Source organism: Marmota flaviventris, chromosome 10 (genome assembly GCF_047511675.1).
Source record: "Marmota flaviventris isolate mMarFla1 chromosome 10, mMarFla1.hap1, whole genome shotgun sequence".
NCBI classification, from domain to species: domain Eukaryota; kingdom Metazoa; phylum Chordata; class Mammalia; order Rodentia; family Sciuridae; genus Marmota; species Marmota flaviventris.
The window spans coordinates 5,208,890-5,234,260 of NC_092507.1; the positions used below are offsets into that span (position 1 = coordinate 5,208,890).

A 25,371-nucleotide genomic window follows, 5' to 3' on the forward strand; every position below is an offset into this window, starting at 1 on the left:
CATTTTGTTCAAAGAAGTGAGAGGTAAGAAACCTAGTGTTATAAAATGGGTTGGGGGTGGGGCGGGCTTAATTTGTGTCCATTTGGAAGATTTTTTAAATCAAATTGTCCAAACATATTCATTATTTTTTGCTCTAATTAACCTACCAATTGCTGAGAGAGAAATATTCTCATGTCTTTCTGGTGAATTGAAACACTTTGCATTATATTCTCAGAGTGTGTGTGTGTGTGTGTGTGTAAGAGAGAGAGAGAGAGAGAGAGAGAGAGAGAGAGAGAGAGAGGGAGGTCGACGTCGTCACGCCAGTTCTCTTGCTGAGTACTTTCCTGGAGTGTCTTTTCCCATCCTCTTATCCTCAGTGTTTCCGGTTCACCTCGCTGTGTGTTCTCCCAGCAGTTTCTCCTGGTGGGACAGCCTCTGCCTTTTAACTCGTGGGTTTAACCCATGTATGTTTGGTAGGTTGTGAATATTGTAACGTAGGGTTTCCCTCCATCTTAGCACCAGGGTGTTGCACAGCGAGGCCAAGTTCGTCCCTCCCTGCCCCTCACCAGAGCCTGTGCCCTGACATTTGGGGACATCGTTACCTTAGGCCCTCCCTCAATAGTGCATCTATTAACGGTTTTGCATCTTGAGAAAATGCTATTTTCTGGTTAAGTATAGAGAGGAAACCAAATCCTTGGGAAATGGGTGAACTCACATAATCCACAAAGCTTTTCTCAGAAACCCCAACAGACAGCGTGGTGCTGGGGGAAGCAAAGGGTCGAGTCCTCCTCTGCCCCTTCCAGCTGCGTGATTCGGGTGAATTCCTTAAGCTCTCCAACTGTTTCTCCTTCTGGAAACCAAGAACGATCATACCTGGACTCTTGGCAGGCAAGAGAGAGTCTGGACACAGCAGGTGCTCAGTGGACGTCCCCCTCTCTCCCCTGCACTTCCCCGGCCTGTGGCCCTAATGACGACGACGAGAACATCTCGTAAAGACCACAGATGAGAGGCAGCGGCACGGGTCTCACTTGGTAGAGTCCTTCCTGACTTCGGTGATTCATGCAACACCAAGAAAGATTCCCAAGGTCCCGGCTGACAAAGACGTGGCAGATCCACGCCGGCCGCCTCTCACCGCTGTCCCTGCTGGCGCCCCCTGTGGAACTTCCCTTCTGTGAGGCTGGGAGATGGCGAGGCTGGGGGCACTGCCAGGCCTGCCTCTCTGTAGGTGGCCATGTGGGTGCAGCCAAGGCCACGGGTACGAGTTTGACTTGGTCTGTTGACCTCCAAGGGTTTCGAGCTTTATTTGATCTGTTGGCGGCAAAAGTCCTCGGCCCTGGTGACCTCAGCCAGGACCCACGGTCACCGGAGGTCACCCGAGGTGACCCATGCCGTCCTCTGTCAGGAGTTAAGAGTGTGAAAAATGGTCCTTGGCCATGAACATCTGCACTAGGAGCTAAATTCCTTCTCCCTCTGCCCATCTCTCGGGCGGAGGTGTGACTCAGCTGCTGGCCTGTCACGTCACCTGCCGGTGACTCTGGGGCTTGGACTGCGGTGTGGAGGCGCGGAAGGCAGGGTGGGCAGGCGGGGCTGGGCTCGCTGGGCTCTTCCGCTGCTCTGTGTGTGGTTGGCGGTCTCCATGGTTAAGAGTCCAGAACAGTGTGCTCAGATCAAGAAAGACCCTTACGGAGGACAAAGAAGGACAGGATCATGACCAACTCTGCTGTTTGAAGAAATCATCTTAACAATCCAGAAGATTCTCGTGCTCCAAACTTTGTTTCTTGGGGTCTGGTTTTTCTCCCTTCATCATTTTGAGAATCGAGTTGCTTAAAAGCAGTGAATCACGAGTTAAGACTCCCTGGTACCAAACCAGTAATGACAGGAACAGCGCACGGAACCCACTCCAGCGTGGACGCGTCCTGAAGCACCAGGGGCATTCCCTCGCTGAGCTCTTGCAACAGCCGGTGGCGCAGGTCCTCACCTCCCATCTCACAGCCATGGAGACAGGGATCCGCGAAGCTCCTCCCAGGCCACACGCCCACTGAACACTCACCCAGGCCACAGCCCCATTGCCCCGGCCCTTGGATGGTCCCGAGTTGAGCTTTGGCCCAGTATTTGGCCAAAATCTATTCTTTCAGTTAGGATTTGGGGCCGGAACCAGACGCCCACCCCGACAGGTCCTGTCTCCCTTGAACCTGGGCGCGTGGGGCAAAGGCTGGGGCCGTCCCTGAGAGCTCAGGGTCAGGGTCACAGATGAGGATGTAGCCAGGATATCGCAGACTGTTGTTCTGTTGCCTTTTAAAATATAGGAAAGTGTTTGAGATGCCCCCCGGGGGGAAAATACCTCCAACGCGCTGTTATCTTAAAATTCTGTCACCCCAAGAAGATACACACGCTACTACTTCAAGTAAAAAACTGCTACAGTAACTGCTGACCGTGAGAGACGGGGATCTTGTGCCAAGACAATGAAGAACATCCCAAAGGTGAATAAAGAGGGAAACAGGTTGGCCACAGGCATAGTGAAGACGGGCCACTGTTGGCTGACCCTAAGAAGAGCACGTGCCACAAAGGTGTCAAAAGTGTACATGGCACTCAGTGAGGTCGATCACATCGTCCTCCCGACTGTCCTGGGATAGGCCAGCGATTTGCATCTATACTGCGACATCAGATGTTCGAGAGCTGTTTTTCATTCATCGTTATCTGTTTAGAGTAGGAGTCTCTCGGAGAAAAGCCCCTTAAAGAAATCTTCCTGCCTCGCGGGATGGATTAAAAGGAGAATGTCCAAATTTCACAAAAAGAAAAAGTCCAGAACCCGGGGACGTGTCGATGACCCTTATCTGCTCTCTAGACAAAAGGTGTGCGAAAGGAAAGCATCAGGGGGACGGGAGACACGTCAAACCAGCCCTGATGGTCCACCTCCAGCTGGACGGAGCCTCTGGTCACAGCGCACCTCCCCCGCAGGAGTGCCAAGGGTCCCACGGCAGCCACAGTGGGTCCTTCCACACCGTGAAGCTGAACCTTTCAAAAGCGTTCTGAGTTGAAAATATTAAAAATAAAGCTTCCGGCGGCTTATTATGTCCCAGAGGTTGATTTCATGAGAAACAGTTACCTGAAGTCAGATATTGGCTCCCGTGGTTAAATATCCAACATGTGGCCAAAATGTGCATTCACTGAACCTTTAGTCATTCAATTTTGTAAAATAAGAATAAAATTTAAAGTCACCTTGGAATTACAAGACAGTGGTGACAGCAGAAAAAAGTGATCATTCCAATAAGGAATAGGGAAGAACTTAACTAGAATTGAGGTCAGAAGGTAAAGAGCATGGGATCCAAGATGACCACAAGCTGAGCAGCAGAAATAAAATGAGCAAGGCTAGTGTGTCTTGGGAGGGTAACTCCTCTTCTGGGTTTTGTGTCAGTCAACAGGGGTTGGCAAGGACATATAGACACTGGGCAGAGTGGAGACCTAATCATGAAAATGGGCTTTTCTTAGTGGATAAATAAATAAACTAGAATCGCTTCCTCAACAAAACAGTTGATAAAAGGTTATTTTGATCACTTTTTCAAGAATGTGACAGTGTTTGGTTTTGTTGAGCTCCATTTATGGTTCAGGCGGATTCATGTCATGCAACTCCCACGTGCACAGAAGTAGGAGACAATATTGGCTTTGAAGAGTCAGGAAGTGCTGACGTTTAGTTGGTTTAGGTGAGAAGAGACCAGCAAGCCCGCAGCAGACAAAGACTGAAAAATCACCACAGGCCCAGAAACCACAGGGCCCAACCACCATGGACAGAACCCTCCAAAACTGTGAGCCAAAATAAACCTGCCCTTTTATAAGTTGATTATCTCAGGTATTTTGTTACAGTAATGGAAAGCTGACTAATGGAGCAGCCAGTATGTGTATTGCCAAAGAAATACTGGGGAGTAAATGTCATAGCTCATTATCTTAGTAGAAGCTATCTTGTTATTCCCACCGCCCTGCCCCTCGTGACAAAAATGTAGCCTCAGGCCGGGGCTGCAGCTCAGTGGTAGAGTGCTTGCCTAGTGTGCACGAGGCCCTGGTAAGATGCCCAGCACCACCAAAGGAAAGATGAAGACAGAAAATTCAGTCTCTACGACTCAAATATAAAGTCTGCAACAAATGTCAAAATCGGCCAATGGATGGATTTAATCCACATTTTAGCAGAAATGGATCATTGCTTCACAGTTTCAAATGTGTACACCGATGCAGGGTTAAACCAGAACTGCCGTTTACACCAGCCTTTGGTGGCAGACGCCCCTGAACCTGTGTGAAGTCAAGTTTCTCTCGTTGAAACAGAAACCAACAAACTTGGGCTGGGGATGCAGCTCAGTGGTAGAGCCCTCACCTAGCATCCTGAGGCCCTGGGTTGGATCCCTGGCACGGAAAACCAAACAAAACCCTAAAAAAAAATTTAAATTAATATTTAAATATTTATAAAATGCAACATTATGTCAACATTGTTAGTTTACAATTTATAATCCATAAAAGTCTCGTCACTTTGGAAGGCTATCTACAGGTGACCGCTTCTCCCCCGGCACAAATCCCCAAGTTTGCATGCTGACAGCCCATCATACATGAGTGGTGTGGAGCCTAATAACTTCAAGAGCAAAATTCTCAACTATGTTTCCTGTCTTTCCACGGAAGGAAGGAGAAGTGAGTTACGGTGGAGTCTGGGTGCATTTTGATGTGCCTGCTAGGTGTGGGCATGGCTGGGGGTGGGGGTGGGGGGCACACCCTGAAAGAGTCCTTAGACTTAGGGGGTTTTAAAAACGGTCCTGAAACAGACAAATATTATATAGATTGTAATATAAATGCATATGTGCATTACATAAATGTATCCTTTTGTATGCTGCCAAAGATGGCACGAGGTCCACAAGGGGAGACTCAGGATGACCCCCACACTCGAAGACAACACTGTTAACGTTTTAATTTAAACACACTTTGGTAGTTGTTTGCATTAATCACAGTCGATTTTACTACAGTTTTATCCTCTCCCAAAAGAAGGCTTTCCCCCAACAGTCAGGGCCCCATCCCCAGCCCTGTTTTGTATTTTATGAGGAAACCAGGAGCCAGTGACAGTGGCCCACACCTGAGGTCCCAGCCACTTGGGAAGCTGAGGCAGGAGGGTGGCTCCAGCCAAGGAGTCAGAGAGGACCAGGCTGCAGAGGGCAGCAGCTGGTCCTCCACACACACACACGCACACACACACACGCACGCACGCACACACACACACACACACGCGCGCGCACACACACACACGCACACACACACATGGCAGGCAGGAGCTCTCTGGAGTAAGGGGATGGCGACACATGCGGGAACACGTCTGTGAACAGAGGGGGCTCCAGACAGCCAGGGGACAGGTGGCCAGGCAGGAGGCCACCGCAGAGACCCCAGGATGAGCTGATGGGGGTGGGAACTACAAAAGCCGGGAGAGGGGCAGGTCCCAGGGAGAAGGAATCAGATGTGGCAGCAGAGTGGACGCTGGAGGAAGGAGGGAGGGGAAGGGTCGGGGACAGCACTGGGCTTCCCGAGGACTCCAGGCAGTGGCCAGCAAGGGAGAGCAAAGGCCTCTGGGTCACTGAAGCGCAGGACATGGTGGGAGGCCCTGCAGTTCCAACCACAGTTTGGCCGGCATGGAGGGCGGACTTAGCGCCAGTCACCAACCCAGAAATGAGAGGCCAAAGTGGGAGAGGAAGGGTGGACTCCAGGGAGAGGTCAAGAAGGGCCTCCTCCCCTCCTTGCCCTCCCTCCTTCCCTTCTCCTTTCCATCTCTCCCCGACTCCCCTCTCTCTTAGCGAACCCTGTTTTTAAAGACTGTTCCGAGTCTCCACTTTGCGCTGCTGCCCTGTGTGTACTGGGGTAACTTTTAATCAGGGGCAATTTCAAGTTCACCGCGAAGCTGCCACCCAGCAGGAGCTCCGTGCTGGTCCAGAGGCCGGGCTCTCCTGGGCTCCCTCACACCAGCGCGCACTTGTGCGGGTTCTGTGGGAACCACTGAGGGTGGACGAGGCACCGGGGCCCTGGACACCCGAAGGCCAATCCCAATCCCAGTCCCTGTTCCAGTTCCACCGAGCATCCCAGTTCCGTCCCCGGTGGCTTCTCCCCTGGGCCCTCATCCAGGAGGGCAGGGCGTTGAGTCACGGGAAGCTCCTCCGCCTGCGCCTTGCGCAACCGGCCTCCTTATCTCCTGCCTTAGGTAACCATGGCTCCGGCCTGCTCCTCCGGAAGTGGGCAGTCCTCTGGGCACCTCCCGCAGCCGCCGGCCTCTTCCTCCACACCCTTCTCTCCAGCTGCTCCTGTGCTGCCAGTAAGAGCCGTGTCCAGGGATGCGGCGCGTGGCCCGCTGCGGAGCCTGGGCATCGGGGCCACCACGGCGGCCTCTGTACTGCGGGGTGGGATCACCGGGGCAGCCTCACCCTCTCAGTTGGGCTGTGACAAGGCCATCCTCTGGCGGCTGCCTCTCAGGAGTTTTCTGAGGAGTAAACAGATCTGTTAGGAGGATGACATTTCCATATATGCAAAATGTATGTAAATGAGCATGTGCTAATGAGTCCACTCAGTGCCTGGCGCACAGTGAGTGCTCGGTAAACCGGGCTCCTACATGGGCATCTAGTACTGTGCCTGGCACGTGGGAGACACTGGCAGGACACTGTGGGATGGCGGAGTTCAGGGTGGAGGAGCATTGGGGAACCTCTCAGCAGTGGGAGGGCACAGAGCAAGGGTGAGGGGTCCAACACAGCATCAGAGATGGACAGGCCACCTTTTCATTCTGCACACTGTGGATGGGTAGAAGAACCAACACCAGGACACGGCAGTGCTCTGACCTGACCTCGGGTGTATGAAGGTGTGGGAGCACAGGTCAAGCCTCAGGCTTGGTGTAGCCAGCTGTGTGTGGACCTGCGTCCCCTTGTGGGGACAAAGGGGAGACCTTCAGGTTGATCCATCTCAGGGACAGTCCACTTTGGGCATCACCATCCTCACCATCACCATCACCTCCCGAGAGGGAGCACTGACTTCATGAGGTTCTAGGTGACACGTTTCACCGTGCCCCCTCATCTTTACTCCAGTGCCCACACTGGTTCGATTAGCTCCCCTGTGCAGGGGAGGAAGTGAGGCCAGAGAGATTCAGGGCACTCGGTCGGCAAGGGCCTGGGAGGGCAGACAGCAGGGCCTGTGGGGAGAGAAGGGGGACCTCCCCCTGAGACGAGGCAAGAATGGAAAGGCAGAGGAGCAGCGGCTCAGGAGGCCTGTTCCCCTGGCTTCCGCATGGGTTCCTGAGAAGGAAGATGGACAAGGAATCAGAGGTCATCTAAAGACCTCCCACAGCAGGAGCTGGGAGTTCTGCCAGGAAGGGGTGAGAGGTGAGTGGCTAGAGCCTGTGACTGCAGGCCTGTGTCTTCTAGAGCTGCCTGTGACTTGGGAGCAAGACGGAGAAGGGGGCTGGGCAGGAGTCGGGGAGGGGGGGGCTGGGTGATGTGCAGCCAGCACAGGTCAGAGGTGCCTGGCTCTGAGGGGGATGTGGGCGTAGAGACGGCACTCCACCGTAGAGAGGTCTGCTGCCCAGGAGGTCCCCCGCTGGTGAGTCAGTGTCCTCTGTTGATTCAGGAGGGAGTTCATGCCCTCAGTAAACTGGGAGCAGTTATGACCCAAGGCAGGAGGTCCAAGGCCAGAACCTTGGGACCGGTCCACCTGTGGGGAGGAGGGAGGAGAGGTGGCTGGGGATAGCCCACCAGGGAAGTGTTCAGAGAAGCCAGAGAGAAAACACAATACCTCTGTGCCCCAGAGGCCCGGGGAGGACAGCCCTAGGAGGCAGGTCCCCAGATTCACAAAAGAGGTCTCGGGGGACAAGGCCGCCCTGATGCCTGAGGTCAAGCGATGAGGGACTAGCACTAGCTAATATTTAAAATGCAGAAAACATAAAATCTGTCTGGATCAAAAACAATGCTTTCTTTCTAAAGAATGGAGGCCAAGCTGTCCCTGCCTGGGTCTCATGCCTGACCCCTCCCTGCACATAGAGGGATAGGAATGGCAGCTGCTGGTCCCCAGCTGACCAACTTTGTGGGAATGGAGCCTTCAGAACCTGCTGCTGAGAAGAGATGCTCAGGCGACCTTGGTTGACCCTGGGACCCAGAGATGGGCTGATAACCTGGACTTGGAGCACCTGACAGGATTCAGCGATGTACATGAAACCAGGTCACCAGGGCAGGGCTTGGGAAGCCCGGGCTGTGTCTCGGGTGTGTGGCTGGCCGTGGTCCTGCCCCGCATCAGGGAGAAGCACTCGGCTTCCTTTCCCACGGGCGCCTCCCCATTTTGAGAGTTCTGGGGTCTCTTTTCTGGGCCCTTCCCCCATTTCCCTTCTGAGCTTTCAGTGACCTGCTTCATCCTGAAAATGTGAAGGGAAAAACTCCAGGAGTAAGCAGTGCCTACATTTTAAATCGCACTGGGCTCCATCCACCCAAGTCGCACACCAGGAACACCGTCCTGGACATTGGCACCGAGGACCTCACCCGCCCTTAGTCACCTCCCAGCCATCCCTGTTATCAGATCACAGTGCCTGTGTTCAGGCGGCCTTTATTTTACTTAATCATGGCCCCTGAGCACAAGAGCAGGGACGCTGGCAGTCAGATAGGCCATGAAGCGCTTCCTGTGAGAGGAAAAGGGAAAGTTCTTGACTTAAGAAGGAAACAAACCATGAACTGAAGTTGCAAAGATCTGTGGGTAAGAAGGAGCATCTGTCTGTCCATGATGCGGTGAAGAAGGGGAAGAAACCCACGCCCCGTCGCTGTCCCACCTCACGCTGCAAACGCTGTATGGGGTAGGGTTTGGTCAGGATGGAAACGGCCCTAAACTCTTGTGGGTCTAAGCGTCTGGGGAAAAAACAGTAGGTCCCGGGTTTGGTACTATTCCCGGGTTCAGGCATCGTCTGGGCTCTTGAAATACATCCCCCTTGAAGAAGGGAGGACTGCTGTCATCGGACTGTCCCTTGGTGAGGGAGGGAGGAAGGGAGGCTCATGCAAAGTGGCAGGGGCAGCCTTGGCAGAGTGCTTCTGCATGCCTGAGGGGAAAAGGGTGGGGGGCACACCAGGACTGGAGCGAGGCCTTGCTGCACACGGCACCTGGGAGGGGAAGGACAGAGGCTGCAGACACCTGTGGGTTCTTGACCCAGGGAGGGGCATTTCTGGGGCCAAGTCCTTGGAGCACTCGCAAGAGCCTGAGATCCATGGGACCCTCAGCTACAGCAGTGCTCGGCCCCAGAAGCCAGGGCAGCAGAGGCCTGGCCACAGTGCCCCAAAGTATGCTTCCTCTTGGATGAGCAGCTGGATGGACAAAGTAACCGAATAGTGACTGATATTGCCAGATGACCTCTGATTTAGAAAAATAATGCAACCGTTCTTTTGCCCACACTCCGGAGACCAAACTCCCCCTGCCCGGCCCGAAGGCACCTGATGCAGGTTCCCCACTCTGATGCTGTGAACTTCAAGTGTACAAGTTGTTTTTAACAGGAGTCATCAGAGAGCCAAGCTATCAATCTAAAAAAAGACGGGTGCATTCCTCCTGTGTCACAGCGCACACGCCAGCTTCCAAAGGGCTGCCAGGCGAGGCAGGAAGGGGACTCGCGGGTCATGATTTTACACCTGACGCCAGAAAGGCTCTGTAAACAGGAGGCCTGACGCGGGTGGCTACCTCGCTGGCCCACTCCCTGGATGCTCAGTGATTACAGGCCGGACAGCACGTATTAACTGAGGTGAGGTCATGGCTCCGGAGCCGTGTGACTGTCATCTTTGCACAAGGAGAGTGCCTTTCCCCTTGGCCTCCTGCCAGTCTGGCAGCACGCTCTGGGCTGAAAGAGTGGAGAAAGAAGCTGTTTTATGCTTTGCTAACAGAAGCATCCAAGAACTGAGAACTTTTTGGTTTTTCAGATTTCACTGAAAGATCCTTGACTTCAGTCCGGGCCTGGCTCTGGGGCTAAGAGCCACGGGGATGGCCGCTGCAGGAGATGCCGTCACCCAGCCCAGTTCCATCAGGACTATTGATGTCCCAGGTCTTCTCCTTCAGGACTGTTGTTTGACATTTGCTTCTGACAGAACCAGGACCCACGAGGAGGAGTTGCAGGGAGGCGACTTTTGGCAAAACGTAGGAAGAATTTTCTTAGACAGAGCAGCTCGACTCAGAAGACAGAATGTCCCCAGCCTGCACGAGGTCCTCCTGAGGTCCCTTCAGGGGGGCTCTGCCCAGTGCTGCAAGAGATGTGTACAGATCAAAGATGGTGCCAACTCCTGCCCCACGCGGCTCCATGTGCCTCCATGCGCAAGCACTCATCGAATCTTCAAACAGCCCTGCAAGACGGCACTGCTATCCCTGTCCTTTTACAGATGAGGAAACCGAGGCAGGAAGCAGCAAAGGACCCGCCTGTGTTCACACTGCTGGTGTGTGCGAGGGAGTCAGGATTCGGGCCCAGGCATCTGACTGCCCTGCTTGTTCCTCTGTAGACCTTGAGCATCCTTAGCACAAGCCCCAAATCTGAAACTCTTGAATCATGGACCCGACAAGTGGAAAACTCCACACCTGACCTCCTGCGATGGGTTGCAGAATGCAACAGAATTAGTAAGAACATTGTATAAAATTACCTTCAGGCCATGTGTACACACTAATATGAAACATAAATGAAGTTTGCATTTATCCCCAAGATATCTCATTATGTACATGCAAACATTTCTAAAATCTGGAAAAAAAAATCCAAACTCTACAACACTCTGGTCCCAAGTTTTCCGATGAAGGACACAGTCTGTACTGTGATGCTAATCTGCTCATAAGGTGTTCAAGGGTCACATGACCCTGCAGTGACCAGCTGTTCTTCCTAAGAGGAATTTAAAACCCGGGGCAGGGAGGGAGGCCCTAGATCCAGAGTCAAGGCAACATCAGTCACTGATGTGCTCAGACTCTTAGAAAGGAAGCCCCCAGATGGCCGGACCCATCTGTCCTGGGCACAAGACAGGGAGCAAGTGGCACAGGAGACCCTGAGGTCCAAGGGCTCCAGGGCTCAACATCCTGTTGACTGCACCTTTAGGCCCGAGGCCTGCGAAGTGCTGTCTGCTCGCTCCTTCAGGCGAGTCCGATTACCCTGCAGGGTCAGGAATCTGCCTGACGTCTCCCTGAGCCCTCGCCCGATCATCTGCCAGGAAGATGACGTCTCTGAAGTGGCCTCTGGGGGAACAGCAAGAAGCCTGGGGATCTGGAGAAGTTGCTCCCCTTCCCCTTGGTTGTCCGCCTTCCCCTTGGTTGTGAATGGGAGTCAGGGGCCTCCTCTCTGGGCTCTCCGGAGGACTGAACAAGCTAATGGGAGAAATGGCCGAGTTCTATGGCCAGTGGTGGATTCGGGCTTTGCTCTCTGCTGTCCACAGACTGAAGGTCCCGAGCTTGGCCCTCTGGCATTTGGCCCATGTGGCTACACTGGGCCAGCTGAGAACCTTCTACAAAAACAACAAAGGCCAGGGAGGAATGCCCAGTGCACATTTTGGGCCTGCAGTGGGAAAAGTGATCAGGGACCACCAGAGACCCTCAGGGCCACTCAGTCCAGCACTGCATACGGGCGTTGTGTTCAATGATAGGACTGTGGGTCCATAAGGTCATACAGGAGCCGGGAAGTTCCCAAGGCCAGGTGGTGCCGTGGCTACTGCAATGTCTTAGCATGACGCCCTCCTCGGGTCTCTGGTGGTCCTGGTGAAGTGAGCCCGTGGCGCTGCCAGTCACACGGAAGGGCATTCAGTAAAGTACAGGCACGTTTTCAAGTCAGACTTGAAAATGGAAACCGACGACTGTTGCTGGTTGATGTATTGACTTGCCCTTGATTGTTGTTCTAGAGTGGACACCTACCTACCTGTCGGGCAGGCGTCTCCCTCAGGAGAGGGCATCGCTGTCACAGATGGCAGCTCCCTGCAAGTTGCTGCCCCCAGACCTTCAGGGGGACAGGATGCACAGCAGAATGGAAGCCCCTGCCGCAGGCTCATGTGGGGTCCGTGTCCTAGTTTTTAACAAAAAAGTTTGAAAAGTAGAAAGAGAAGAAAATTTAATAACAGGCCACCCCACGCGACCCAGAGGCGATGCGGGCCCCTCCTCTGGGTCTGTGTATGTCCTCACGGGTGTCCGGTGTCCGCACAGCAAGTGTCGTTAGGCAACAGCTGGCTGAGGTTGGCTTGAGAGGAGATCTGACTCAGAAAGATCAGGTCGCGCTCAGCCCCGGAACCTGCTCCCTCCCTAAAATGAGAAACAGCTAGAACATTCCTAAAACTGAGAGCTGTAAAGTGCTCTGAGTCATTGCCGAGGGAGGGAAGAAAATGTGCGTGTGGTAAAATAAAAAGACTTTCTGCGGTGGGCTGAGAGAGGACAGGGGCTTTGGCTGCCCAGTTGAGGCCCACAGGGCTGAGAGCTTGGCTCTGGGGTGAGGACAGGCCACCCGCTCCCCTTACACTTTCACTCCAGGGCCCACGTGGGACACTTACCAATGCCCTGATAATAGATTCTAATCAGACCAGTTGTCCTAGAGGCCACAACTTACACAACATGGGCTTCCCTGGGGCCCGGCCATCTTCCCCAGGACAGGACCATCGGAGCCAAGAGTTTCTTCCATCTAATCCCGGGTTGTGTTATCCTTCCAATCCTTCTATAAAATAGGTTGAAATAATTTTTTCTGAATTTCTACTTGGGAAAATGGATGTACAGAACATTTTAGTCATTTTTCCAAAATGTGCCGGAAAAGTGGGAGAAGTTTTTGACCACGGAATTAGCTAGATCCTTCCTGACTAATCCCTGGGATTGTTACCCAGTTGCATCTTGAAAAGGAAGAAAACTTCCTCTTCATCAACTATTTGCACCCCAGTTACTGCACCTGCTGCAAAATTAGAGATTCCTGAGGGCCAAAGAGAGCTCAAGTTGAAGCTTCTGTCTTTCTTTAAGGGATCTTGGGTCTGACACCAAATCTTCATTCAGAGTAAAGGAGGAAATTCAAGCTGGCCCTGGTGTCTGAGGGTTCTGCGCTTACAGATTCAACCAATCATAGATCAAGGGTATTTGGGGGGAGAAAAATTATGCCTATAAGCAGACACATCTAGACTTTTTATTGTCATTATTCCCTAAGCAATACAGCACAACACCCTGTGATACAGCATTTGCATTACACTAGGTGCTGTAAGTAACCTAGAGATGATTTAAAGTGTCCTGCAGACGTGTGTAGGTTCTATGCAACGCTGTGCTAATTTATACATCGGGAATTTGAGCGTCTGAGGGTTTTAGTAGGATATTAAGAGACGACTGCACCTTCATTGCTATTTTCACTGTCTTAGGAAACTGGACCAGAAGGATTTTAAGGTCCCGTCCTGTTGTATGGCATTCTTTAAAGCCTTTTGTTATTTTTTGTGCAATTATATTTCCCTTACTTTCATTCCCCACACTGCCTGGCCCCTCTCCTGGCCCTTCTCCTGATGATCTGAAATAACAGAATTTCTGAAATCCCTGTCACGCCCGCTCTGCGAAGGCAATTTTGCATCCTGGGACCCAGCACATCAGGGCCATCGCAGTACAGAAATAATAACGACAAAACCGCACTTCAGCACATGCCCCCCTCTCCATTGCTTCCAACCGCCACTCAGAAATTTTTGTTTCCAAATGAGCACAGGCTCCGCAGCCTGGTCTCAGGGACAAGGAGGAGCCCCTGTTGTTTGAGCACGGGGCTTGCAGGAGCAGAAATCAGACGTGTGGTGCCCCAGGAACCACAGATATTCTCAGAACTAGAAAAGATCCTGAAAATCATGTTGTCCTACCTCTTCTCGTAGGGGAGGGAGTCAAGACTGGGATCAGGTGACAGCTGGCCCTGGGCTATCATAGTACTACACTGACCTGGACTCGCTCCGTCCCTCGGAGTGTCCTTGCAGAACAGGGAGCTCGTCCTCAGCTCTGTAATGCACAAAATCTCAAGTGCAGAACCCAGAGAGTCCATGTGTCTCCAGCAGAGGTGAGACGTGACACAGGAGAGGAGTTAGGCCCAGTCGAGCCAGCTCTTCTCACTGCGTCACTGCTAGTCCCCAGCTGTGGGACCCTTCCAAAGCAGGAGGCAGGCCTTTTGCTTCTCCTCCAGGGTCTCCCTCTTGACCTGTCAGGATCGTTTAGATTTGCTGCTTAATGGGGTGCTTCTTAGGACATGGGGCACCTCACAGAGCTCTCCGGGAGTGCAGACCATCCCAGATGCCCAGAGCCCTGCTGTGACTCTGTTTGGGGTACCTGTGGCCACTGCAGAGCTTAATATCCCTGGGCAGTGTCCCCTCTGAGTTCAGGGTCCCCTCTGAGTGCAGGGTCTCCTCATCTGCACTGGCCACAGGCCAAGAAAGCTGGACCAGAAATGTGCATGCAGCCTCACGTACCTGCGATGACTCCAGGGGTGGCAGAGACGCAGACACAGGGGAGGAAGCAAGTCAGCCTCAGTCCTTGCAGCCTCTGGGGACAGCCTCCTCTGGGGGCCTCTCCAGTCCCCACTGTCAGGAGCCCCAGGCGGGAAAGAATTTGGAGGAGGACTCTAGCTTAGCTGTGACTGAAAGAATTCCCAGGTTAGAAGGCGAATGATACGTTTCTCTTTTAAGAAATGTGTGTGTGTGTGTGTGGTTCTGGGAACCGAACCCAGAGCCTCAGGCCTGCTAGCAAGTGCTCTAGCACAGAGCCACAACCCAGACTGGTAGGATTTCTTTGTACCTATTAATCTGTGTGTGTGTGTGTGTATGAATGGGTGTTGGTACTGGGGACTGAATCCCTTGGTGCTGTGACGTCTTAGCATAGCAGTCTCCTGAGAGATGTGGAAAGGAGTCCCATCCCCTCGTCATCTGAATCTTTCATTTGGTCCCTGCCCGTTTTCCACTGAAGCTGGCCCCTTCTGGTGTCAGAGGTGCCCCATCTCATGTCTGCTGAGTCTCCGAGTGACTCTGAGTTCCCTGCTCTTTGCCAGACTGAGCTGGTGCTGAGCACTCAGGTATAGCGGGGCTGACGGAATGAACCCTCAGAGACACAGGGCAAGACTCAAGGCCACGAGCCCTGAGCCTGGGGGTGGGGGGCGCCTACACCTGGAAGCACCACCTGGTAGCAGCCGTGCCTGAGTGCGCAGCCCTAGGAGACGGTGCTGTTGTTACTCCTGGTCCTCGGATGCAGAGGGTGAAGGCCGAGACGGCCAGGAAGCGGGAGCAGCAGCCAGCCGAGGTCTGGGGGCCCCGGGGCCCTAGAACTTGGGCTCCGCACCTGTGTGGCTTCTGCCCCGCCCCCAGGTGCCATTGCCACATGCCCGTGCAGGTGAGTCACGGGGCAAGATGGTTCAGCGATAGCGAGTGGGAGGTGAGGAGATGGGGTGCAGGACTGGAGCCGGCGCCCGCCTGCCTCCTTCCGGTGTCCTCAGTGCGAACCAGTTTTGCTTGGGGACAAGCTCAGGGCTCTCCTAGGCCCCAGCTGGCGCGCCTGCATGGAAGCTTCCTATTGGCAGCCTTGGGAAGTGGGAGCTGTCTTTCTGGTGAGTAAACACACGGGGCCTGAGCCTGGAGACAGAGCCCAGGGTGCCCCAGCTCAGCCCTGCTTTGGGCTGAGGACCCTGGAACAGGGCGCACCGACGGGCCAGCAGCGGGAATCCTCGGCTGGGGTGAGGCGGCCTCTGGCAGGGCGGGCTGGTCCCTGGACCCATCTCATGGCTCATTAGCCGGGTGGCCGGGCACCCAGAGGTGGGTAGAGAGCACCAGGTGGCTTCTCTCTGGAAACCCCTGCAAAGCCTGGGCTTCCCTTTCAGGGATCATGGCCAAATTCTTGCCCTCGAAATGATTTTCCAGGCCTTTCCACCAGGAAAGATGTTTTTCTGAGGGGGGAGGGGGGCCATGGGAGGGTCTGGAGGAAGAGCCAGGGAGCGTAAGCTCGGAGGGAGGTGGGAGAAGAGGGATTAGTACTGCCAGGCTAGGTCCAAGCACAGAGGCCCTCCCTCACTCGTGCCCAGCGGGAAATCACAACCGCGGTCAGACATTTCCCCATGTTGGCCCAACACCACCACCTTTTCCTCCCTGACACATCCCTGGGCAGGACCTGGGGACAGCTAGAAACCTGCAAGCACCAGTGGACCCAGGGCCCTCTCCAGCCAGGAGAAAACCCCTGAGCTGACCTGGTTCGGCCACCGCAGCCCGGGTGGGGGCACCGTCCGGGCACCTCGTGTTCCCGTCCTCCTCAGCACCGCCCAGGCCCAGCGGTTGGGCTGTGGAAAGTCAGGGACTCTGAGTCACCCTCCTCCTTTCAGCGTATTTCTGGGAATGTGAAGCACACTGGAGCGACGTGACATTCCTTAGCTCCCAGCAGCAAGTCAACCACCCACTTCCTTTCCAGTCATGCTGCATGACAGCGGAACAGGACCAAACAAATTGACATGAAAGCCACATGCCTTTAGGACAGGACGGGAGCGCAGGGCCAGGGCCTCCCTTCCCTCCAGAGCAGAGCGCGTACCAGCAGGCAAGCACCGCAGCTGTCCCTACCCCTCCAGGGCCAGGAAACCCTGTCCTCGGGCATGTGACGCCCGTCCTGCTGTTCCAGAACACACTCGCACATCTACAGACACACCCATTCTGGGTGACAGGCATTGCCATGTGTGAAATTCTTTGTCCTTATCATCTCAGAGTAAGTCACAGGAAGGGTAACGCCCATCTCTCTCAAGCATTTGGTCTGGGGGGTAAAGTTCTGCACATCTGAATCCTAGAAAAATGTCATCTATGGACAGGACCCTGAGCACACGTCAAGAGCTTGGGAAGGGAGCTGGGGCAGGGGGACGATGAGAGGGTGAACGTGGGGACATCTGCCCTCAAGGAGGACCAGTGTCACATGGAGACAGAACCTCAGGAGCATGAGGTACACCAAGGACCAGGCTCAGAGGACAGGGAGTGAATTCCAGGGCACATGGTGGGGGAGGGGACAAGCTCCAAGGGCAGGGGCGATGCCTGCCGCACCAGGTGGGGCCAGCTGGGACCTGCTGGGACCTGGAGAATCAGCCTCTGTCCAGGGGCTGGGCGCATTTCACCGACGGGTGGGAAAGGAGAGGGAGATTGGAGCAGAGCCTGGGGACAGCTGGAAGGGACGGTGGGGTGGGGTGCTGTGAACAAATGACCACATTAGAACTGACCCTGGAGCCAGATTCAAACCCCGCTAGGACAAGTCCGGATATTGAGCAGAGGGTGACACGCCCCAGACAAGCCTCGGAAAGGTCACCCTGGGGTGATGTTGGAATTTGGCCCGGCACAGGTGGAAGGTGAGGACCTTAGCAGGCCTCCTCAGAGCTTCAAGTGGACAGGACAGGGCTCGAAGGTCAGCGGCCGCGGGAGCAAGCAAGATGGCCACCATAACAGCCCGAGGCTCCTCCCAGCCCCCTTCCCGAGCCCCGTGTGACCGTGCTGAGCACATTCCTCCATCAGTCACGACCTTAAGTGGCAGGTCTGCTATCGGCCATCTCACAGATGAAGAAACTGAGTCTCAGGGAAGGGAGGTAACAGCACGGGGGCTGCTGGGCCAGGACTGACGCCGTGCTCGGACCCCAGCCACACCCGTAGAGGGGACACAGGGACTGCGGGAAACCCAGTTAACAGGGAGGTGCTCTGGTGTGTACCGGTGCCTCAGAGGACAGAGGGCATGACAGGGGCCCCCAGGCAGGGGAGCTTGTACCTGGGTAAGACCGGATGGCACTGTGACCCCCGCAAACACCAGCTGGGGTGCTGACAGTCCGAGTGGCGCTGCAGGCGCAGGTCCCTGTGAAAGCCAGGCTCGCGAAGACGCAGAGGTTCAGAGAGTGTGCGGGCATCGTGGGGCAGGAGGCAGGCGCCAGGCCTGAGGGTTTGCCGTGTGCCCGCTGCTGGCTAAGGGCTCGCCAGGCCTCCCCGTGACAACCGGTGACATGGCCCTACGCTCCTCTGCAGTTAAAGATGGGGAAACAGAAGTTTGGAGACAGGAAGCCTCACCTAAGGCCAGGGAGCCAGGGTTGCTACGCTGGGCGGAGCCGCGCCTCACCCCAGCTCCCCGCAGGCAGAGAGCGGTCACGGTCACGCAGAGTCCCCCGGCTGCACCTGCCCTGCGGCTCCCCCACTCCCTCCCTTTGCTCCTCTTGCTCCCTACACTGCCTGCCGTGGGGCGCAGGGTTTTTGAAATAGGTGGAAAAGCCAAAAAGGTGGACGTATAAACTGGTGGATGTTTCAGAAGATAATTTGCAGCTTCTACTAAAAACGGAAGATTGGGCACATTCTTTGACCCAGTCATTCCAATTTTAGAAAATAAACAAGCAGAGACTAAGGCATAAAAATATCTAAAGCAGGAGATTAGAGACAACCTGGAAATACATTCCATGTCCAATCACAGGGAGTTAAAAAAAAGTGTGGCTTTCAGGGGAATGCAGTACGTGGTAGCATAGGGATGGACGTGGTGCTGTGGTCTGAATGACCCTCCAGAGCTCACGTTGAAATGTCATGGCCATTGTGATGGAATTAAGAGGTGAGACCTTTAAGAAGAGATTAGGACTTGGGGGCCCTCAGGAATGGTTGTGGGTTGATGATCTCAGCAGCGGCTCCAATAGACAGGATGAGTGTGGGCTGGTTTCTCCCTGCCTCCCTTGCGCCCCTCCGCCTCTGCCTTGTGCTAATGAAGCTGCAGGCCCCTGTCGGAGCTGGACCTTGCTCTTGGACTTCCCAGCCTCCAGAACCTTGAGGCAAACACTACTGTCTATAGCTTACCCACTCTGATATCTTGTTATAGCAGCAGAACACAGACAGAGACACACTGCTCGGATATGTGAATACAAGAGGAAAATGTGTTACACAACCTTATCTCCCGGGGATCTCGCTTTGGTAAGGAATTCCTTCATCTCAGTACACGTCAACTATTTGGCTTTGTAGAGAAAGGACAATGCAAATGATGGCTTAAGGCTCCCGAGCCCTGTGCCCCTTCACCCAGGCCCTCATCAATAGGCAGACCCAGGCTGGATAACCTGCAAACCCCCAGGCTGAGTCTTATTCTAGAATCTTCCTTCCTTCTCCCTATATACATTTAATGACTCTTTAAACATCCCTCGACAACACCCTCCCAAACCTCAGGCCCCCTCCTCCTTCAGACCAACGGGCCTCCCTCCAGCCCCACTGCGGTTGACCCTTTGATCCACACAGTGATGCGCTACTCCAGCCCCTCCCCCCCCCAAGAAAGTCTTCTTTTAAATGTTGCAAATTGCAAAGCAGCAAACATCCACCCATGCTCATGTATAAACTCACTTTTTTTATTTTCATTCAAATTATGTCCTGGGTAGAAATTCCCAGGTAGGGATTTTTGGGCTGGGGGTGGGATTTCTTTAAGCATCAACACGGTTCCTCCCGGTTCTTCTCAGACATCAAGACCTTTAGGTCCTGTTGAGGGTAAAAAAAAAATCTGAATTTCTGTGCCCTGATTCCTCTGCTGCTCTTCCACCTCTTAAATTGGGTTGGAATGTGATCTTTTCATCATGAAATTTTATTTTAATTTTAAAACACTTCTGCACCTTCTTCCCTCCATGTTTTCTTGTCTTCCTCCATGTTTTCTTAGCTCTGCTTCTTACGGGCATTGCTTAGGTCATAGAGACCTTTTTCTTCTAACTGGCGGGCCCTCCACAAGTTTACAATGTGGCGATTTCTCCACAGTGAACTTAAAAAGAAAGAAGGAAGAGGTGGGCGGGGTTTGCGCTCTCTCTCTCTCTCTCTCTCTCTCTCTCTCTCTCTCTCTCTCGTGCTTCAAGGGAATTGAGAACATAAATAAATAAATAACAAAAATAAACAGGGGTGTCATCTGTGTTCATCTGCATTAGCATAATGAGTCATTCCTCTTTTTTTTTTAAATAAAGACAAAAGTGTAGCAGGTGCGGGTCCCCAGGTCTAGAGGTATGGAAGACCTCCTTTGAATTGGTTTACTGCAGATTTTGGTGAACTTTGGACTTCCCTGGAATTTTCATGAGGCTAAAATCATAACTGAAGTCCTTGGTGCATCCCGCCTCTGGGGCATTGCGCCTTTCTCCTCCTTTCTCTGGAATGATTCGGGAATCCTGACCAAAGGTGTCAAGGTCATAAGTGCCTATCAACGTCAGACTGACTGCGTGCTCTCTTTTGAGCTAAGCAGGGAGATTGGAAACTTGGATCTTTTATGTAAACCATCCGCTTCAAATAAAACTTATCTCCAGGCCAAATATGCCTTTCAGCCACAGAACTTTTCCCCAAACCAGTATTATACTGGGAAATGCATTTTTTTAAATGTTCTGGGAAATGCATTTTGTATCTTTTGTGTGTGTGTGTACACAATACCTCTATTTTATTTATTTATTTTTATGTGGTGCTGAAGATCGAACCCAGAGCCTTGCACAGGCTAGGGGAGCGCTCTACAGCTGAGCCATAGCCCCGGGAAATGCATTTTTAAAACATTCTCTCCTCTCTCAACCTTCTGTCTTGCTGTCTCATCCTCACAGATGATACAGAAGTCACCAAGTTTGCCTTGACTTCTGCTACCAAAAAAATCACCCACCCTGGCGCCATCCTGCCTTCTTTGCCATCTGCTCAGCAAAGCTTCCTAGAAGGAGCCCTGTTCCTCCTGCCCCAGGGCCTTTGCATGTGCTTTTACTCTGCCCCACCCCACTCCTTCCCAGTCTCAGGTCCTCAGGGCTGCCTCAAACCTCTCCTTAACTGTGTACCTCTCCTTCACAGGTGTCATTCTTTAGGTCACTCTGTATCTTTGTTTATTTTCTGTCCCCCCAACAAGACGAATGCAAGCAGGGCCAATGTCTGTGATCCTCCACAGTGATTGCTACTCAACAGTGAGTATAATCTGCACAGTCAAGATCAGGAGCTGTCTTGGGGGGGCTGGAGGGCCGCCTCGAGCTGCAGAGCGGTGCCCTCGGAGAGAAGTTCCCATAAGTGATGAAGTAGAAAGGGAGCGTCAGCGCCGTGGGAGGTGGTAGCTGCCTGGAGAGACCACATCCAGCCAGGCCTGGGGACCGCCCTCGAGATCTGGGTCACCCTCTCCTTTCCACCACCATCTCCTGGGCAAAACCTCTGCCAGCTCTTTGGTGACCATTCAAAAGTCATCCAATCATGTCCCTTCCGCTGTGGCTCCACAAAAGCACCCAGAACTGCCTAACAATCTAAATCAAGCTGTACCGCCACCCTGCTCACAGCTCAGCACGACTCACCTTCCCAGCCAAGAGGGCCTTGTCCCTCCCGGTCTGGGCAGCCCCAGGCCACCCGGCCCTGACTGCCCCTCCCCAGCCCTCTGTCCCAGCCGCACTGGCTACTTTGAGGAACCTCAGACTGGCCAAGCTCGTCCCCACTCTGGGCTGGTTCCCTCCACTGGGAAAAGGCTTCCCCAGGTCCCCCGTGGCTGTCCCTTCTCCCACCAGGCCGGGGAGGCACAGGATCACTGCGGGAAGAGCGGATCACGACGAATCATTGTCAAGGCAAGAAACTGGGGTAGCAGTGGTGGGAAACAGAATGTTCCCCTGCGAGGGTCTGTCTGGCCCATGGTGGCATCGCTGGTGCGGCTCCCAGACTCACCTTGGCCTCTTGCAGTGACTGAGAGCTACTCACGGCTCAGCAGACACAGGAAATGACAAAAAGGGCCACCAAAGTGACTGTCTGCCATGATCCGATGATGGGGCACTGTATAGTTCCCAGAAGCTCATTTAAGAATCCCTGATTCACGACCTCGCCTCACACTTGTTAAGCACACACAAACGGGCCAGGCAGGCGTGTAAGAAGCAACAACCACCAGAACCTATGTTGGCCTGCAGATGGGGCGAGCCGTGGAAAGCAGTCAGTAGCGAGATGTGGCTTTCGGTTCTATTTCCTGCTCCCCGCCAAGTCCTGGCCTTGGTAAAATATGAAAATGAAAAACGAAAAGAGGTGGGGTAGGAAAATGACCATGATAATATCTGTTACTTGTTTCCTCTCCCTGGTGACTGGTCCTGCTGGGTGCAGGACCACCAGCTGGAACTATATTTCCCAGCCTCCCTTGCAACTTCAGGGTTATCTGGCCAGGTTCTGGCAAGATGAGGAGCCGTGCAGCCTCCTGGGAGGGTCTTAAATCTTGAGCATGATCCCCTTAGTTACTTTCTCTCCTCCTCCAGGGCTGCTTAATGGGGACCTACCTTCAATCACAGGGAGGAGCAGAAGTCCCTGGAAGTTGACAGGGAACAGGAGCTTCCTGGCCAGCCCACACCCTCCAGCTGTTACAGGAAGTGGGGAATGAATGGCTATCTCAGTTGGGATTGCATTCAGGGCCTCAGGGATGTCAGCATTGCCTTTAACACAAGTGCCATCAGGAAAGCTTGTCCCAGGGCTGACATTTGAATTGTGCCTTCAAGGAACAGTTGAACTTCTCCTGGGGAAAGGGGGAGAGTTGCAAATCCCTGGGAAAGGCCGGAAGCTCTGTCACGTGCCCAGATTCCTGGCTCACACCACCCCTACCCAACACCACCACTCAGACCCTGTGGATCTGAACCCACAGGGCAGGAGCCAAGGAAGAGGAAATTTTATTTAGTGCCCCCATCATCCTCATGACCAGCAAGACTGCTAAATGCTGGGCTGGACCCTCTGACTGTTGGTGGAAGATACAGGATCAGAGCTGGGAACACCAGATTGAGCTAAAAGTAAATAGCTTTGGAATTTGACTGTAACACTGGTAACGTCACCTTAACAGCAATGGGCTGCTTCTTTTCTTTGGGGAGACAGATGACACAAATTCTTTTAAAATTTCAATAAAAGGTATAACCTTTTTTCCAGAAAGTGCTCCCCTGCCCCCACATTTGAATACATTTCAAGGGTCCCAATAATCTGTTCTCTGGAGCTCAGGGGAAGGAACTCCAGGGCAGGGATTTCAATGGAGCAGGATCTGCTCAGGTCAGAGGAGACCTTCATGAAAGCAAGGGGACTGAATGGGCCAACCAGGCTCCAGGGAGCAAGTTCAGGCGAAGGAGCCGCTCTCAAGAGAAGATGGAAGCCCAAACTGGGTAGAGCTCAAGGCCGTGGAAGAGGTGGGTGGGGTACAGGGCAAGTGACCAATGAAGGGGACAGAATTCAAGGCTGAGGGAGGTGCCCTGCTCGCTCAGAGGTTTCAGGTTGTGTTTGGGGCGGGGTGTGTTCAGTTCTTAGAGTGGTGAGTTCATAGCGGCAAGTGAAAGGACCTTGAGGAATTCCGGTGCTAGTTCCTGGAAAGTCAGGGAAACCCAGGTGGGGTCGGAGCTTGTCGAGGTGCAGGGCCGTGGGTGGCAGGCCTCCTCCAGGGAGAGGCCGAAAAGAGACGGGAAGCAAGACCTGATGGAACCCACCTCAGAGGAGCAAAGAGGAGCCCTTGAAAGAGGACAACGGAAAAGAGAGACAGAGACAGCAGCACCAGGAGCAGAAGGTCAAGCCAATGAGCCCAGAGAGGTCATTGAATTGGGCACCTCAGGGAAATCTCTAAAAGAGTCTTTTCCTAACTCTGCAATGCATACCTTTGTTAGTAAAAACACAACTGAGAAGTTAGGAATATGAGCATGACGTCTGCAATTCTTGTGTATACAGCCACCCCTCTTTATCGACGGGGACTGGTTCTGGGACCCCTCCATCTGAGGATACCAAAGCCTGAGATGCTCAAGCCATTTGCATAAAGTGGTGTAGGAGGTGCACAAACCTACGCAATCCTCCTGCACACTTTAAACCTTCAGACGGCCTCTCAGACATTATACAGGTGAATGTTGCTTATACCATGGTCGACCTGTATTGGTTAGGGAATAATGACATGCACATTTAGTAGACATGAAATTTTTTTCCTGAATACCTTGTATCATCTGCAGGTGTCTGAATCCACAGCAGAGTCCATGGATGCCCACGCATTTGGATGTAGAGTGGCAAAGGCAGTGTGGCATATGCTCTTGGGAGGAGAAAAAGCACAAAGGTCCTGACAGCGTTCTTTTTTTGGGGGGTGGGGGTGGTTCTGAGATTGAACCCAGGGTGGCTTTGCCACTGAGCTCCATTCCAACCCTTTTTATTCTTTTATTTTGAGATAACATCTCATTTGGTTGCTTAGGACCTCACTAAAGTCCTGAGGCTGGTCTCAAACTTGCACTTCTCTGTGTTCTTGGTTTAAATTTTAAGTTTGAAATGATGTAAATGCAAAAATCCCCCACTTTTTAAAAAGACGACGTTGAGGAGAGTGGCAGGACCGAGTGGGGCGACCTGGAGGCCCACGCTTTGGAGAAGTTGGAGGGCGAAGAGGAGGAAGAGGCAGGCGCGGATAACATGAGGGAGGGGATATTTGTAGAGATACCTGGAGGAGTGGGTGCTTGGACCAGTTTGGGGGCAGAAACGACTTTCCCTGGGAGGAAAGGCAGGGAAAGAGAGGGTAGGAAGTGGGAGGGAGGAGATAGGGATATAGTGCCTGCCTCACAGCAGGGCCCTGGGCTCAATCCCCAGCACCACAAAAAAACCAAGCCGGAGGGGAAGTCCAAGCAGGTTGAAATTGTAGGCTCCCGCCCAGAGGTGACCCTTGCAGTGAAGGCAAAGGAGGTGGGAAGGAGGGACATTTACCCCTTGCTGAGAAGGGGCTCCAGCAAAGGCGGGGCGGCTAGACACCTCCCCCCCCCCCCGCCCCGCCACAGGAACCCATTGCCTTTTTAAGGTACCCGTGGGGCGGTGAGTCAGGACTGCTGGAGCGCAGCGAGCACTACCCCGCCCCGAGCACCACGCCCACACCGCGCCCCGCCCACGCCCGCTGCCCCGCCCCAGCACCACGCCCACACCGCGCCCCGCCCACGCCCGCTGCCACGCCCCGAGCACCACGCCCACAGAGGGCCACGCCCGCTGCCCCGCCCCGAGCACCACGCCCACAGAGGGCCACGCCCACGCCGGACACCGAGGCGAGACCGCAGGGAGGCTCGGGCGCAGAAGTGGGCTCTGCGCGCGGGTCCATTCCTTTCCGTTGAGCCAGGCGTCTTCCCGCGTTTATCAAAGTTATTTTTACGAGTTGGGAAGTTTTCAAGTGAGCACTTGTGCGGTGGCACCTCCTTCCTGTCGCGCGGGTGCCTTGAAGACTTTTACAGGCCTATTTATAGCCCGCGTTTATTTTTACTCGGGACTTGGGCCTTCGCCTGCGCTAGACCGCGCCGCGGACGGGCGCGGGGGCCAGGGGCAGCAAAACGGGGCTGTGGCCACCGTCCTCTCCCGCAGTGCATTTTGGTCGCAGCAGAACCTGCTGCTCTTGTGTCCCCCCTTCCAGCTGCAAAACCCCAAGTATGGGGGACCCGGGTGAGGCGAGGGGGAGCGAAACCCCGAGTGATCTCGATAA

At 53.8% G+C, this 25,371-nt stretch overlaps 2 long non-coding RNA genes across 4 annotated transcripts; both read right to left on the minus strand.

The window, feature by feature from the left end:
* Positions 1-8,798: 8,798 nt before the first annotated feature.
* On the minus strand, positions 8,799-16,301 carry LOC114102262 (uncharacterized). Of its 3 annotated transcripts, none has more exons than XR_003584473.3 (7): positions 16,175-16,301; positions 14,415-14,581; positions 13,894-14,146; positions 12,557-12,661; positions 12,139-12,255; positions 11,879-12,022; positions 8,799-10,238 (listed from the first exon to the last, which is right to left on the minus strand). It is a non-coding gene; the product is annotated as an uncharacterized lncRNA (long non-coding RNA). The 3 variants fall into 3 exon arrangements; XR_003584475.3 differs by having other exon boundaries at positions 11,875-12,022; XR_003584474.3 differs by lacking the exon at positions 13,894-14,146.
* A 2,987-nt stretch (positions 16,302-19,288) lies between these two features.
* On the minus strand, positions 19,289-21,907 carry LOC139707434 (uncharacterized). Its single transcript, XR_011709002.1, has 2 exons — positions 21,603-21,907; positions 19,289-19,436 (listed from the first exon to the last, which is right to left on the minus strand). It is a non-coding gene; the product is annotated as an uncharacterized lncRNA (long non-coding RNA).
* Positions 21,908-25,371: the final 3,464 nt, after the last annotated feature.